Genomic DNA, 16,530 nt, shown 5'->3' on the forward strand with positions numbered 1-16,530 from the left:
AGCTCTGTAAAATGTGTCATAAGCTTTTAAATTCATCACTGTCAGCAATAACAAAAAATGTAGAAACTGTAATAAATTGTTTTGACAAGAACTATTGACCTACAGGTTAATGGATAGCAATTCTACATTCTAACGTTTTGAACAGTAATAGCAGATGGAAAGAAGAAAAAACATTTTTAAAAATACATTTTTTTAAAAGTCAATGTCTCCATTATACAACTTAAAATATAATAATAATAACATATTTTTAAAAATTAATTTTTAAAAATATATAATTAAAACCAGAAATCGAACCAGTGATTTAGACACCGTGTGTCATTTAGAAGTCGGCCAGCGGGCTATGAATGCGTTTGCGTCTATTTATTGATATTATAGACTTCTGATCTAGAAACTAGATGTAATCTATATCAGATTTACGAAAAAGCTAAAAGTAAGGCTTAAAGAATCTTTCAATTAACTTGAGGCAACTTTAAATTTACTCAGTTATCGGGCAATTTTGGTACGGTACACTACGCCTGACTACGTCATGTATTTTTGTTATATTTATTATAGAATAAGATGTAGACTTAGAAGACGATGCGCACAATTGTCCTTGAATCAATAAAGCCTTACATTCAGAAATTTTCGAAAGCGTTAGTCCTTTCCAGGACGCGATAGTCCTTTCAAAACCGATGCTGGATCTAGACTAAATCTAGACCTCTAGCCAAATTTAAATTCATTAGATTTTCTACTTTCAGCCAAACTAGAGTTTTCCCCGTGTGACAAACGAGCTAGTAATTCTTTTCTCAGCGATATACATCAACTGTTAAATTTCTAGAATAATCGTTAGAGGCGTTTTTGAGATCAGAGTGAATTTTTTTTTATGTAAACACACAAAAAAATGTAGGGCACCATTTTTGAGAGAGGCGTCTGCAACAATATTGACTTTAAACTTTTCTCGAATGTCCGAATAGTAATGACCAGTGCTTCCTCATTCTTCATTAGACTTAATTTGACTAACCCGTCTCATCCCTTGTTAATTAAAATTTTTTTTAAAAGCTCTCTTCTTAGTTTGATTAAAAAAAAAGAAGCGCTGTTGAATCCAAGAGAATACATTTCTGAAGCACAGAACGCAGGGAACCTCTTGGCGTAACAACCTCGCCTCGAACCTCACTCGATGAACTTACAGCGATCCCTCAAACCTCTTTCCATGGTGGAGAGTGAGAACCTGTTGTCTTTCCATGGTGGAGAGTGAGAACCTGTTGTCTTTCCATGGTGGAGAGTGAGAACCTGTTGTCTTTCCATGGTGGAGAGTGAGAACCTCTTGTCTTTCCATGGTGGAGAGTGAGAACCTGTTGTCTTTCCATGGTGGAGAGTGAGAACCTGTTGTCTTTCCATAAAGATTTTTCTTGTAGTACTCAAAACAATTAAAAATTATCTTTGAAATAAAGCTTTTATAATGTCTATAAGTTTCTATCCTTTTTATTGCATTATTAAAATCCTAACAGTAGTTCACAGCTTGGTCTGCGTAGCCACGGGAAATACTGCATTCCTCATTAATCTTCGGACTCAAAGACAAGCCTTATTATTATTATTATTAAAATCCTACGGAACGTCAGAGTTAGAGCTAACAATGTAACCCCAAAATCCAGCTAGCTGGCTATGTGGGATACAAACGAATGGTAAAAGTTTGAGAAACACTGATGTTTTGTTTTCCACATTTCATCATAAACTAACTGCAGTGAAACAGGTAATATAATGAACCCAAGAAAATGCCTAGACAACCTTCGGGACCCCAGAGTGTGACGTCAGAGAAATCTGAATTTCCATTTCCTTTGCAAAACCGTCATGTCGTCCGTTTAAAGTACGAACCGTTCCGTTTAGACTTTTGTCTGACGTCTGGTAACCCTGAAGAAAATAGAATTTCAAATGTCATTGACTTCTGCAACGCACCCGTTTTTATTTGAACGCTGTGGCGCAATATTCTAAATACCTTTCGAAAAAAAAATGTCCTAACAAACTGACCAGACGAGGTAACAAGGTCTTTAAAGACAGTCGCATCTTGGAGAATCAATAATCAATGAAGTGAGAGAATGTGTTTAGTGTCCACCAAGAGGTTCCAAGTTCGATTTGTCAGCGTCTGGACGTGATTAAAACATTAGCAAGGGCGAGTCTCCAAACTTCTTGGCTAAATCCTGATGAAGACTGTTTGTTTTGACGGAGCAAGTAAAGCCTCTTTCCCATTTAATACAAGAACAGATTCCAACAATATTAAAACCCAATAGAGCTGCTCTTCTCAATAATATTTGTTAGTACAGAGTTTAGTAAAGACTAGACTACTTTCTTATTTCAAAAGAACATTTTATTACTTTCTTTCCATTTAATGGAGTGATGGGCAAACTTTTGTAGAAGTGGGTCTAAAACCTCAAAGGAAAAACTTTGGCGGGCCATATTTCTTTGTTATCTAGAAAAATAAATACATTTAGCATTTGATTTTATGATATAAAAATTAGAATGTAATGTAATACATGAAGATGCAATGTTTTGGATAACAGTTCGTTATAATTTGGTTCATATTTAGACGTAACTATTCTTAAGAGTTAACTAAGGTTAATCTATCACAACTTTTTCTAAGTAGCATAATTAAAAAAAACATCTTTCAAATGTATAAAAATAATGTATAAACATTACAAAATTTCTCTGAGCATGACACATTAAATTTAAAAAACTGGATTTCTCCATCAAATTGCCTCAAATTAATTTCATAATTCCTAAGACAGTCTTCCTTCGCAGTAGACAGTAATCCGACATCATGATATTTTAGACCATTCAAAGTTCTTATACAACGGCTGCTTTTTTCTTCTCTTGAAGTGAAAATTTTAATTTAAAAAATCAACTATTCAAGCATTTTTTTTCATCAAATTACACCATTTTTACAACTATTCACAATTAATAGTAACAAACACTACAGACTATTTAGTAAGGTAGACAACTATTAGACATATATTAACATATTTTTAACAGATTTATGCAAACGGTTTTTAATTTTTTGTAAAAAATATATTTTTTTCACAATTTTTGTATTGCTAAGTTATATACCATCTGTCATACTAACTACTACATTTACAAAAAAATGTTTAATTTTATTTTTAAAGAAAAAAAATGATTTCGTATGCATATATTAGTGGAACATAATTTAAAAACACAATTAATAAGTAGTTTTACATACTATCGCATGGGCCATAATCCAGACAATATATCACACAATATCAAACTAAAGGTAGGGGAGAATTATTTAATATTTTTTTTACGGAAATATTTTTTTGTCTTGAGTCTTTCAGTAAGAGATTGACCCTTACAGAACAGTAGATCAATTAGATTATTTTTATATGATATCAGTTAGGCCAGGTTCACATCGCACTTCTTCTTCACTTTCACCTATCCCTTGGTCTGCTGGACCGCTGGGGCACCACACAAGATCTGTCAACCTTCTTTCACCATTCTTCTCTGTCATTTGCCTTTGATAGAATTTCAAATATTCTTTCTGAAAATATTTAAACCTGTCTTTTTACCTGCCTGGGTGGACCCCTTTGGGGCAGGGGCGGACTGGCTATATGGGCATTCGAGCAAATGCCCGGTGGGCCGGCACCCATTTGAGCCGGTAGGGCCAATGAAAGGGCCGCATGAATGCCAGTAAATTGTTTCAAGATTTATATTATTCTCTTTAAAATTTAAGCGTCATGATTAACCAAAAATATTTTTTACACTTTCAAGTCTATTACTAATCTAAAGCATTGTAAATATCCTTCATCCGTCTATAGTGCTTCTAGTAGACGTCACTAAACGATAAGCAAGAAAATTAAGGCATTTATTTCTTATAGAGATCGACGTTAGTGTGAATCTTTAAAGGGATCAACAACAACGTTCCAAGTCCTATAGAAGACATGTCCAGTCACATACGAATTCTTTTTTTTTTTGATAGAGTTGGCCCGCTACAAAGTCCTTCACAAATCACAATTATTATCTTGAACAGTGTTGAAATGTGTTGATTGGAATCAAAATGCAAAAGAATCTAAAAGGAAGGAAAAAGAAGGAGCAGAAAATAAGTAATAATAACTATTGCTGGAATGCTGTGCAAAACAATATTACAAAGAGAGTTTATGTTATCACACAAACTAAGAGGCGGCCCCCCATCGAATTCACCAATGAACCAGGAATATTCAAGCCATAGTCTTGTTTTGATCGTTTAAAGTAATAAAAATTTAAAAATTATTTGGCGTTATATTTCACATGAAAGAGAACAGGACGACACGTCGTCTTCGATAAGAAAGACTCTTCTAACTCTTCTGGAATAGGTTGAGTAAGAACTTTTTTTTAATTCCGAGATCTTTGGGCGCCTTTTAGTCCACCCAGCTCTAATGGGTACCTAACATTAGTTGGGGAAAGGCGGTTGATCTTTGTGCTGACCACATTACACCCTCGTAAACCGTAAGCCACAGAAACAGACGACATTTACATCATCTGCCCTATAGACCAGGGCCGGTCTTAGGCCACTGCAACCTATGCGGTCGCAGTGGGCCCCGCGCTTTCATAGGCCCCGCGCTAATTGTAGGTGTAATTATTAAATTGCAAAATATATACGAAAAATTCCTGGAAATCTCATGAATTTATTAAAATCTGAAAAATAAGACAAAATTGTCATTTGTGGGTGTCATTCATTGCAGAAAACGTCTATCGTACACGCGATAAAAGAAAAAGGCATTGTCATCTTTCATGTAATAAAATGAAATAATCGTAACCGGAAGTTCCAATACTTTATTTACCGGTACTTTTATAATCAGTGGCATATAAATATGTCATAGGTTACAAGGTTCGTAAAGTAAAGTTAAATTGATCGCAACTTTGTACTTACAGGTCTAGTAAAGAATAAATATAATTCAAAGTCGAATTTATTTTCTAAAACTAAATCTTAATTTTCACTTATTATCTTTATTCCCACCCAGACTAGGCCCCGCGCAATCGGTTTCGCATAGGGCCCCGCAATTGTTTGGACCGGCCCTGCTATAGACCACTAGATCTGAAAGGGGAACTTTACTTACTTTACTACTGGGTAATTGTGTTCTATGCTTTTAACATCAGATTCACTTCTTAATGTGATTTACTGTTTACATAATAAATAAATCTGCACCCCCAACTTTAAGTTGTAGAAACTGTAATCAATCAAATATTATTTCAATAAAACATTCAGTGTTAAACAGAATTCAGTATTTCCTGACTCTTATGGATCATACTTATAACAGATCTAGGACTTAACGTTTTCATGTGAAGCTGATAATTGTTTTCTTTTGTGTCTTTGGTGGGGGATAAGAACATTGCTGCTTTGTAAGTTTGGTGTAGAATAGAATAGAACTGCTTTACCTGTTTGTAGGGTGTGTAGGTGAATGAGTTTTTGTACGTCTGAATGATGATAAGAGTTGCTTGTGTTAGTATAATTGAAGATTTTAGTAGGTTAGACCATTGGGACACCATGCAAGATTTGTCGACCGTCTTTCTCCATTCTTCTCTATTGCCTTAGATAGAACCTATTTCAATGGCAGACCTGTCCATTCTTGTATGTTTTCTTCCCATCGTTTTCTCTGTCTTCCTCTTCTTTTTTTTTCATGGTACTGTTCCCTGAAGGAAGGTCTTGTAATATGGCCATATATTTTTAGAGGTTTGATTTTTTTTACGATAGTTAGCAGGTCATCACGTGGGGTCCAATCGCTGCAGTCTCAAATCTCTTGGTTTGTGATGCGGTTTTTAAATGTGATATCTAGGATCCTTCTGCAGCATCTACAGAATTGAAGATTATAGCTGCTTAATTTTGTTATTAGTCTTAAATTGAAGTGTTACCAAATCACTTACCGTTTGTACCTCCAGTCAGCTAGTACAACTAAACCGATGTAGGCGAATAATATTTAAATTATCAAGCTTTTAAATAGATTGAACAAACTTCATTCTTCAAACTTAATAGACCTTGAATGAATAATATATACAGATTGAACTTGAGAGGAAATATAGATCTATTAGTAACATTGTAACAAAATGAAACGATATATAAACAAAATCAAATGGCATAAGCTTCTTTTATTCATAACTAATATCGTAAGTGAAATGAGGCGTGTATATTTTAACACATTTCTAAAACAAAACTAAAATCATGATTCCAAACAAGAACAGATTGACCTGGACTACTACACTAGACTTCAATAAATAACAAAGGAGTGGATATGATTTTTAAAAAACGTTATACTAGATTGTTCCAAACACAACGCTAGTGTGTGTGTGTGTGGAATACAGAGACATATACAATTCATGGTAATGAGAAGAGAAAATAAAAAATTGAAATCCTCATATCACGCAGAGTTTTTCTCTCAGGGATTCTCAGTTGAATGGGATTCTAGTTGACTGAGGTAGTGGGTCATTACAATTGTAGTAGTCAACCAATGTCAGCCGTTGTGAGAAGATTATGTAAGATTAAAGAAAAGAATACAGTTTGAGCTGAATGACGCAATGCTTCTAGGTTTTAAAACAAATATGTAAATGAACCCATTAATTAAGTGTATGCAGACATTGTTGGGCTGTCTTGTGGTGTAGCTACAGATAGTTAATCGAATCTCCCATGCAGGAGAATGTATCATTTTAAATGAGAATAAAATCTTAAAATGCTTGGTTTGAACTCCAAAAATTTTTTTTTCTCAAATATCTAGAGGCTTTCTATATCAGTACTTTAAATGTTTTTATAAAATGTAAGCACAAGACCGTATAGCAATTTCAATTATAAGTCCAGATTTTATATGTCAAAGCTACATAATTTTTGGAGGCCCTGCACACAAACACACACATACACAAACATACACACATACACAAACATACACACATACACAAACATACACACACAAACATACACACATACACAAACATACACACATACGCAAACACACAAACATACACACATACATAAACATACAAACATACATACACACACACACAAACATACACACACACAAACATACAAACATATGCAAACACACACAAACATACACACATACACAAACATACACACATATACAAACACACAAACATAAACACACATACAAAAACATACACATACACAAACATACACACATACACAAACATACACACATACGCAAACACACAAACATACACACATACATAAACATACAAACATACATACACACACACACAAACATACACACACACAAACATACAAACATATGCAAACACACACAAACATACACACATACACAAACATACACACATATACAAACACACAAACATAAACAAACATACACAAACATACACAAACACACACACACACCTTAAGAAGGCTCCTACAGAAAAATAACGTTTAGCATTCAGCAAGATTTAAACTAAATTTCTTTCGTTTAGAAGTATTCTAACCACTCAGCCATCAAGAGTCACCGAAGATGTCAGCCTTAATGTTTAACATGATATTAGGGAAAAGATAAAAACAACTCATTCGCCCTTATACCAAACATTCAGTACCTCTCTGCGTCTACCCCCAGGGCGAGATGACGTCGTCCTAAATCAATTGAGGAGAGAACTGGAACAGCTGTAAAACATTTCATTAGCTGCATTCCCGGAGAGAAAGTAGCAAGAACAGCTGAAACAAAACAACCAAACTAAAATGTCAACAAAATAAAATAACAAATGTGACACACGAGGTCTAGACCTATTCATTAACACGCCAATCTTGCGACCCACGTGCTATGCAATCCAAGATGCACGCTGGGAATGTAAATATCTCACTGCCAAGAGAAAGTAAAACTCGTTCAAGGTCTGGATTGACAAGACCATTTAGAAAATACATTCATGAATGACAGTAATGATTGTTGCATTTCGGTTGATGAAATGGAAGCAAAATTACAATCAAAATCAAAAGTAGAGAAATTCATATTAGAAATTGTTATTGCATTAATTTAATCTTTTAAACTATTTTTTTTAATCGCATGGACAAGTTTCTTTTAACGAAAATGACCTTATAAAAATAGTGTGATTTATTCTTGGTCGAGATAATGACAGGGAAATATGCTTAATTGTGCAAGATTGCCATTAAGGTGTGTCTGTTACGGAAACTATTTATTAATAATAATAAGTTATGGTTTTTTTTTTTAATTTTGTTTTCCAATATCTTGAAATGGAGTAAACTATTTTGCGCTTATTAAAGCGGGTCATTCTGTACTTATGAAAATCGTTGAAATAAAGAAAATTACATGAGAAAGAATCTGAAGTAACTTTTAAGCTACGGTAAAGTAATAATTAGATCCAAGTAACTTTTAAGTACTGCTTATGAAAGTAGTCACCATCCCGTCTTAGAATCAACCAGATCTCATTTATCAAGACCAGAAGAACGCGAACAGGAACGGAAACAATTCTACTTGTCAATCAAATAACTTCAGTCGTTTGGTCATCTACCCAATCTATTAATTCAGGGGGATGGATAATTCACTTTGATGTCTCGGTATTTGCCAAATGAGATTAAAGAGGCACCTTTTCTCTGGTCAAATTAGATTTTGGGTTATTGAAATAATGCTACAATTTGACACTACAGGTCAAGAGGAAACAGAGGGACTTAGGATGAGGAGTAGATTTACTAAAAAAAATACTTCATAAAGAATTTAAACATCTAAATACCAAACTTTTTGGCCTGTACAGATAAATGTATGTATATCTATATCTACAATTTATTAATAGATAGATAGATAGATAGATAGATAGATAGATAGATAGATAGGTAGATAGATAGATAGATAGATAGATAGATAGATAGATAGATAGATAGATAGATAGATAGATAGATAGATAGATAGATAGATAGATAGATAGATAGATAGATAGATAGATAGATAGATAGATAGATAGATAGATAGATAGATAGGTAGGCTGGTAGGTAGGTAGATAGGTAGGTAGATAGATAGAGGCGAAAATAAAACGTCATACTCCAGAAGAAATGAAGAAACTAAATAAAATAAATGAGAAATGGACGACCTCTCATCCAAATCACAAGAAAGATGATGCTTATTATAAGCTATCGCGACAAGATCAACGTCTAATCTTTCGACTCAGGACCGGACACAACAGAATGCGACAACATAAGTACCGGAAGCTCAAAATTGGAACCAGTGAAATATGTCCATGTGGAGTGTCACCAGAGAATGCCGACCATGTCCTCCAAAACTGCTCTCTTTACCAAGAGGCCCGTACAAGACACTGGCCCCAAAACACCCCAATAGAAAGAAAACTATATGAAGAGCTCTCTGATTTGGAAACCACTGCGCAGTCCAATGAGTTCATCTCTTGTATTGGTCTAGTCATCTGAATGCTCCAACAGTTCATCTCATGTATTGGTCTAGTCATCTGAACGCTCCAACAGTTCATCTCATGTATTGGTCTAGTCATCTGAACGCTCCAACAGTTCATCTCATGTATTGGTCTAGTCATCTGAACGCTCCAACAGTTCATCTCATGTATTGGTCTAGTCATCTGAACGCTCCAACATAAACATGAGAACGAAGAAGAATAAGAAGAAACGTCATATGGTGTAAAGAAGCTGCTAACTATCATTACTGGGATAATCCAAATTGTTAATCGGAGATGTGAAAAACAAACCGTCCCTCCAAATAGAAAAGCTGATTGGAATTCACTGAATTTTTCAGGCTTATATTTTTCTCCTCCCCACAAATAACTCATTAGCTAGCAATTAATTTTTTTTTGGTTGTGTATTAATAAATGTAAATTTGTGGAAGCCACAAGACGTTAAGAACGCTAAGAACATCTTGTACAAACAGATATTTACTTGTAAGCCTACTCCATTGCCAAACGTGTGTATATGATGTATTTTTGTCAAGTATTTGCCTCTCTTTGATCAAAGTGTTGCTTATTTTTTTAATATTACAATGCACATTGCTTAGTTAAAATACTTGAGTTAATTGTATGAGTTAACAGTAGATATAAAGCATTGGATTGGATTATAGGTTAAAGAACATCCCCAATAAGCACTCTTTGTTAGCAAGACTGTATATCAAATCATATCTAACTGTACTGATATACGAATCACTCACATATAGACAATATGTCTTCCTATTAAATGAAGTAACAAATGTGCATGGAAACAGAGAGAGTCCCCAGGTTTCCATACCTGTGACGACCAATACACATTCAGAATTTCTGAAGATTCAGCATGTGACTCGGAGTCCCGAAATGTTACACGGATGACCAATGACATTGATCCTTCAAGTGATCTGCAGTGACCTAATTTAGTGTAGAAATTATGTTAGTTTTGTAAATAAATATATTGTGCATTGTTTTTAGCGACTGTAAAAGTAGTGAAGTAGTCAGACAGACGTATGACGTTGCAGAATACGGGTACAAAATAGTAGAAGACTATGGCTAGGGCTTGTAGAAAGATGGATATTGAATAAACGGCTGATTGAAACGACGGATAGAGAGACAAGACGATCCTCCCCATCTGTAAAGAAACATCAGTTCAAGTATTCACAAGTTTTATCAAGTATGTTCATTGTTGTGTCCCTTGCACTAGTGGATCCAGAACTTTGGAGGGGGGGGGGGCAATTTTTTTCCAAACCCTAACCCTAACGCCTAGTTAATCATAAACGCGCGTACAGCATATATATATATATACATATACATCATTAGAACTAGATATAGAATCTTAATAATAATAATAATCTTTATTGTCCGTATGGAAATTTGTCTTACAATTTGTGCATTACACCAAACAAAAAACATTATAACTAATATCAGGTGACCGAGCCTCGCTCGGAGGAATAATTTGTCAAGGAAGGATATTTACCCTAAGTCATTTTGGGAATATTGTTGTAATTACGAAAATGAACGATCGGGTAAAGACTATCAATCCGAAGAGTTGCTTTTTCGTTCTGTCAGTTCTCAAGGTAATTGTACATGGCGATTAGAATAGAAAGTTCCCCAACAGTAGGCCTATAGAAAACCACATCTCACGTCTTAACGTTTTACATTGCTTGTTTCGTTTAAAAGTATTGGGCTATAATATGCTTGGAAGAAAGTCTTTGCAGTGTAACTTCTAAAATGGTTACTTTCTGACATTTAATATTCAATTAATATATTAATTATGGCTCTGAGACATGGACAATATACAGAAAACAACTAAGACTTCTTGAGTGCTTTCACCAAAGATGCTTGTGCTCCATCATGGACATATGGTGACAGACCGCACTTCAAACAGCGATGTCCTTTCCAACGCCGGTATGGACAGTATAGAGAAATTTCTTATGGTCCGACAATTGCACTGGGTATGGCACGCATGGGCGTAGCCAGGGGGGGGGGTTGGGGTTCCAACCCCCCCCCCGAAATGAAATCCCCCCCCCGAAGGGGGGGAGTCGGAATTTAGTGACTGATTTTTTGCTTTGATTTTGTTTATTTTAGGTGAGATTTTAATACTAAACCATCACTTGCCCCAGCACAACCAAAGGGGTTTTGAGTTTAAAACTCCCTACCAGGGGTTTTTGAGTTTAAAACCCCCTACCAGGGGGTTCGAGTTTAAAACCCTCTACCAATGGGGTTCGAGTTTAAAACCCCTACCAAATGGGTTCGAGTTAAAAAAAAACCTACTAGGGGTTTTGAGTTTAAAACCCCCTACCAGGGGTTTTGAGTTTTAAACCCCCTACCTGGGGTTTTTGCAGTATACTCCCCCTCTTCTATAAAACAAAACAAAAAAATGCAAACGAAAATCCCCTAATTCCAAGAGCACAGTTAAGGAAGATTTTGATTTTAAAACCCCGTCTAAAATTTACGATAAACCCCCTCTTTAATATAAAAAAACAGCTAATTTTTCACTCAAAATGTTATGAGCGTAGCTAAATTGTTTTCACTCAATTTTGAGTTTAAACCCCACTTCAGCGGGGTTTGAAGGTAAAAAATACCTCTTTAATAATAAAAACAAAGCAAATTATACACTAAAAATGTTATGAGTGTAGTCAAAGGGGTTTTGAGTTTAAACTCCCCTCCAGTGGGGTTTGAGGATAAATTTAAATACATCTTTAGTGTAAGAAAAAAAGCAAATTACGCACTCAAAATGCTATGGACGTTGCCGAAAGGGGTTTTGAGTTTAAACCCCCATTCAGAGGGGCTTGGTGCTAAAAATACATCTTCAATATAAAAAAAAGCAGTAAATTACACACTAAAATTATTTGAGCGTAGCCAAGCCAATTGGGGGTTTTGAGTTTAAACCCTTCTTCTACAGATGGCTTTTTTTTAAAGTTTAAAACCCCTCCAAATGGTTTTGAGTTTAAGATCCCTCTACAGAGCATTTTGAGGTGGAAAACCCCCAACAGAAGATTTTGACGTTAAAACTTCTCTTTTCGATATAAAATCTAAAGCAAACTACAGTCACTTAATTCCAAGAGCGTATTCAAGAGAGGTTACACATTTTTACCAGTGGCAGGGCTCCATTAATAAACTGCAGTGAATAGTCATCTACCGAAATCGAAAAACACTAAATGTAGCTCAACAAAGATGGCTAAGACAGATTTTAGGAGTCAGTTATAGAGATCGGGTCTAAATCAAGGAAATCCTATGCCGAACAGGGAGTCGACCCCTTAGTAAGATTGTGAGAGAACGACGCATGAGGTTTGCGGGACATGTTCTCCGACAAAATGAATTAAGCATAAGAAGAGTTGCAATGATATCCTAGTACAACTTGACGCCACTCATTCATGGAGGTCCTCATAGTAGGTGGGAAGAGGCTTCAGACATTACCAGTGACAGATTTTTATGGAAACAGCTTGACGTCAAATTCTCCGAACGGCGTGGGAGGGTCTAAGTCAGTAAGAATATTACATTAGGTTTTTGAAATAAAACTTTTTTAATAGCAGGAAAATGCAGTGTAGATATCTCAGAATATGCATTTTGTTGGCTTTCAATACCAGAAATAGTGCTTGGCGGCGGGGCTTCGTCCCGCGATGGGGAGCTCCTAGCGCTCCCCCAGACCCCCTTGGTAGTAATGGCGGGGAGTCTACAATTTTATGAAAACAGCTTGATGGCAAATGCGCCGAACGACGAGGGAGGGTCTTAGTCAATAAGAATAACAAATTAGGTTTTTGAAATAGAACTTTTTAATAGCAGGAAAATGCACTGTAGATACCTCAGAATATGCATTTTGTTGGTTTTCAATATCAGAAATAGTGCTTGGCGGCGGGGCTTCGCCCCGCGCTGGGGGAGCTTTTAGCGCTCAAGTTTTTTTTCCCATTGACGTCATATAGAAAATTTCATTCATAAAACATTCTAGCCAAAATTAATTTTTCGATAATGAGCCATTTTCAAACCGATATAACGGTCGACCTCGAGTTTTCCCGATGTGACCAATGAGCTGAGATTTTTTTCTCACTATTATGCACATGAATTATTACCATGTGTTCGTGCTTTGGTGTCTACTGTCCCGTACCAAAACAAAGGAAATGGTCATAACACAGCTTCTCTACTCCTTACTTGCTCACACTGAACATGATATCTAGCCAGCGGCCAACGAGTTTGCGTGCGCTGCAGCCTCTTTTTATTTAACTCTAAACCTCCATGGGCTGTAGCACCACTGGGATGGATGGGTGGCAAAAGCCGGTATGAACTTCTTATAGTCCAACAGTCAGGCTGGGCAGGGCACGTATCCCGTATGGGTAATGAGCATATTGTTTGGCGTAACAGAGGTGCCCCACGGAAACGTTTGTTTAGAAAACTAATGCAATGATTTAAGTCTATTAAGAAAAAATGCGCCATTTTACTTTGTCACAAAGTGCCTATTTTACCCTATAACGTAGAGATTTGCGTCACTTGATGTTTCGTACTAAAGACATAATGAATATACTAATTCCATAATTAAATGCTTGAACGTAACCATCTAAGAAGTTACACTGCAAAGACTTTCTTCTAAGCCAGTAATAGTAGACCTACAATAGTTTTACACAAAAGATGTATTGTAAAACTATAAGACGGATGTGAGCTGTGGTTTGTCTAGACTGTAGGAGGACTTAAGAGACTTTATATTTAATCGCCATGTACAATTAGGCCTACATTCTGAACTACCAGAACACTAAAGCAACTCTTCAGATCGTTCATTTTCGTAATTACAAAAATATTCCCAAAATGACTTAGGAAATTATTTAACCGAGCGAGGCTCGGCCACCTGATATTATAAATATATATACACTAGACATATGTTACCCGCGACCCGCGGGTCTTTATTTGCACATTACTGTCGATATAGTCACTGAGAGTGTTTTGTAAACAATTAAACGAAATAATAATGTAATAAGTAAAGCGAATGTGTCAATGTAAAAATAGTGTGACTGAAGCTATCAAATCAGAATAGCTAATAGGCTTAAATCCATTTGTTCAAATTAAAACATTTGCTTGTAGGCCTACATATATTTGATTAAAATTTGAGACGAATAGACTTAATTTTGTATGTTCATGTGTTAAAGTATAAAGTAGATCTTTAGGTAGACATAGATCTAAATCTACACTAATCTAGAGTTAAAAATTGGCTTTTATAGAGCTCATTCTGTGTTGCGCATGCGTGACCTTTTTTCATGAATGAATATAGGCCTATCTCAACTCAGCTACGAAGCTTTATTTAGCGAACAGCGAACGAATGTATTAAAAATGCTTTAGAAAAACAAATTTTAATGCTAATTTGATTAAAATATGAAATGAATAGACAATAATTAGTATGTTTATGTGTTAAAGCATAAACTATCTTTGCGAAAAGAAGTTTTATCATCTTAGAGTTCAATAAGAGTTTTAGACCTAGGCCTAGGAATAGACTCAGTAGAGAGATGTGTTAATCACTGTTAATGTGTAACCATTTGGTAATGTCTAATGAAATGATGTTCGCCAGACATTACCCGCGGCTTGGGGTCTAAGTTTGTGTTTACTAATCTAGTGGATTGGATTTAGATGTATGTTAAACTTAACTAATGATCCTTTCAAGTTTTTTCTCTTTCGCTACGAAAATAAAATTAGGTTTGCGAAAATGGGATTACCCGAAGCCGATACATTCATATCTATTAAAAACGAAAAGAGCGATAGCTTTGTTAAATAATTGGGATTATAAAGTGAACAATTAAACGAAATAATTTTTAGTAAGCGATTCATGAATGACTATAGATCTAGGCCTATCTCAAGTTTCTCAACTCGGCTTCGCAGCCTCCGCGAATGGATGTGGCTTTAGAAAACAAAATTTGAATGTTCATTTGATCAAAATATGAAATGAATGGACTTTAGTTAATATGTTTATGTGTTAAAGTATAAAACTATCTGTGCGAAGAGAAGTTTTATCATCTTAGAGTTGAATTAGAATTTTAGATCTAGGGATGGGATTATAAAGTAAACAATTAAACGAATTAATTTTTAGTACGCGATTCATTACGGTATTGTCTAATGACAATTTTAGACTCAGTAGAGAGATGTGTTAATCACTGTTAATGTGTAACCATTTGGTAATGTCTAATGAAATGATGTTCGCCAGACATTACCCGCGGCTTGGGATCTAAGTTTGTGTTTACTAATCTAGTGGATTGGATTTAGATGTATGTTAAACTTAACTAATGATCCTTTCAAGTTTTTTCTCTTTCGCTACGAAAATAAAATTAGGTTTGCGAAAATGGGATTACCCGAAGCCGATACATTCATATCTATTAAAAACGAAAAGAGCGATAGCTTTGTTAAATAATTGGGATTATAAAGTGAACAATTAAACGAAATAATTTTTAGTAAGCGATTCATGAATGAATATAGATCTAGGCCTATCTCAAGTTTCTCAACTCGGCTTCGCAGCCTTCGCGAATGGATGTGGCTTTAGAAAGCCAAATTTGAATGTTCATTTGATCAAAATATGAAATGAATGGACTTTAGTTAATATGTTTATGTGTTAAAGTATAAAACTATCTGTGCGAAGAGAAGTTTTATCATCTTAGAGTTGAATTAGAGTTTTAGATCTAGGGATGGGATTATAAAGTAAACAATTAAACGAATTAATTTTTAGTACGCGATTCATTACGGTATTGTCTAATGAAAAAAAGTTCGCCAGGAAATCTGTAGTTACAGATATCAGTAACTAATTTATGTAAAAAATGCTTTTGAAACACAAAATTGAAGGTTAATTTTATTATATAATAAAATCAATGGACCTTCCTTTGTATTTTCATGTGTCAAAGTAAAAAACTATCTGCTCAAAGTGTATTTCTTAAAATTAGATCTAGGTCTAAATCCTTTCGATCTTTTCTCATGTCAACATTGTAGACATGGCCTAGATCCATAAAATACTATAGCTGTAATAGAGTCGGACAACTTTATTTTTTTTTTGAGGGTCTTAAGTTTGTTTAAGGGCTACAATACATACACTACGGTCTAAGTTAGTACCCAAGGAACATTCCTGCCTAGTTTTATCAAGATTGGTCAAGCTGTTTTGATGTCTAT

This window comes from Biomphalaria glabrata, chromosome 1 (assembly GCF_947242115.1).
Source record: "Biomphalaria glabrata chromosome 1, xgBioGlab47.1, whole genome shotgun sequence".
NCBI classification, from domain to species: domain Eukaryota; kingdom Metazoa; phylum Mollusca; class Gastropoda; family Planorbidae; genus Biomphalaria; species Biomphalaria glabrata.